Source organism: Bombus bifarius, unplaced genomic scaffold (genome assembly GCF_011952205.1).
Source record: "Bombus bifarius isolate JDL3187 unplaced genomic scaffold, Bbif_JDL3187 scf7180000009768_frag, whole genome shotgun sequence".
Lineage (NCBI taxonomy): Eukaryota > Metazoa > Arthropoda > Insecta > Hymenoptera > Apidae > Bombus > Bombus bifarius.
This window is the reverse complement of record NW_022885325.1, coordinates 1,385-2,827: the sequence shown is the minus strand read 5'-3', so window position 1 is coordinate 2,827 and position 1,443 is coordinate 1,385. Positions and strand designations below refer to the sequence as shown.

At 37.8% G+C, this 1,443-nt stretch overlaps 1 non-coding gene across 1 annotated transcript; it reads left to right on the top strand.

Annotated features, from left to right (window-relative positions):
* The first annotated feature begins 808 nt into the window (after nucleotides 1-808).
* On the top strand, nucleotides 809-927 carry LOC117215668. The gene has a single exon (XR_004489177.1). It is a non-coding gene; the product is annotated as a 5S ribosomal RNA (ribosomal RNA).
* Nucleotides 928-1,443: the final 516 nt, after the last annotated feature.

Genomic DNA, 1,443 nt, shown 5'->3' with positions numbered 1-1,443 from the left:
GAAAAACTAACTTCCCTTGTCAAGCCGTGGTAGACAAGAGTCTTTAGAAATTCTTCGGAAACAGACGTTTGTTTGGTTTGAAGGACCTCTACTAGGAAATTCCTGAGATTTATGGAAGATACTTAAGGCTATCGAGGGTACGCCGTACGGAAGAGCGGACATCTGGTGTCCGTCTGGCCCGCGGTGAGTGACCTGGGCCAGGCAGAGGGTCGCCCGGCGTAACACTCTGGTTCACATTGTAGTATACTAAATCTGTTTTTTGTTATGATTGCTGGAGGCGAGGTAGCTCTTACGGGCTTCATGTTTTTCATTTCTTTAGCCTTTTCTTCTTGGCTGGAGTGATAATCTATAACTGTGTTTCCTAGGATGTTTACTAGTCTTTTCGTCCTGGCAACCAGGTTTGGTTGTGGGTTGAGTTTCCGCGTCTTTTGAGCGGAAAGTCTTAAACTATTCTTGATTTTTTTGGCTGTTTTTTGTGTGATTATTTTTCTCTTGATTCCTTTTTTTATCGGGTCCACGGTGGGTTCCGTTTTGTTGCTTTTGGCTTCATTATCGGTAACTTCTATCTTTTTATACAATTTTATTTTGTCTTATTTTATTTTATTTTATTTTTATTCTTATTTGTATTTATAGAGATGATGTCAATGCAATATTTTTCACTTTTTGTCACTTATTCCTTCTACTTTAATGAATGTTTGTCTATTTTGACGCGCGTACTGAGAGGTCCGTCCTGCTCGGAGGTCTACAGTCAACTGACCACTTCTTTTTTCCTGAATATTAAGAGCAAGTAACAAAATTACTCACTTCAGCCAACTCTCATACCACGTTGAGTGCACTCGTTCTCGTCCGATCACGAAAGTTAAGCAACGTAGGGCACGGATAGTACTTAGATGGGTGACCGCTTGGGAACTCCGTGTGGTGTTGGCTTTTTTTAATTTTTTCCAATTCTTCCTACTTTTCTTAATAATTTATGGTCATGTACATCGTGTTAAAAATATACTTTTAGTATTACAGCGTATGTCAATGTCGTGGTTATTCGTTATACATTCAAGTACGCTTGTTTGAAAGTCAATAGACTATTGCTGAATCACGTACTACTTATAAATTGTTGTCTAGCACGTAAGTGTAATTTCATGTACATTATACACTAGTACTGTGCGCTATAATTCATGAACTGCACAATAGATTTAACGCACCAATTATCTATGCATCTATTACACTGATTCCTGCAGTAGTTTTTACTTTCCACACTCTATGGCCGCCGTTTGCACAAAACGGCTATTTATATTTATTCCAATTTTTATTCCACGGATGACGATGTAATAAATTTGTTAACATATAGCAAACTCGATACCGAATATTCATTACATACGTCTAATCCATTATGTCATTCGTGGTTTAAGTGAATATTTACTTTCACGTTAAAAAGACAAAGAAGGTGAA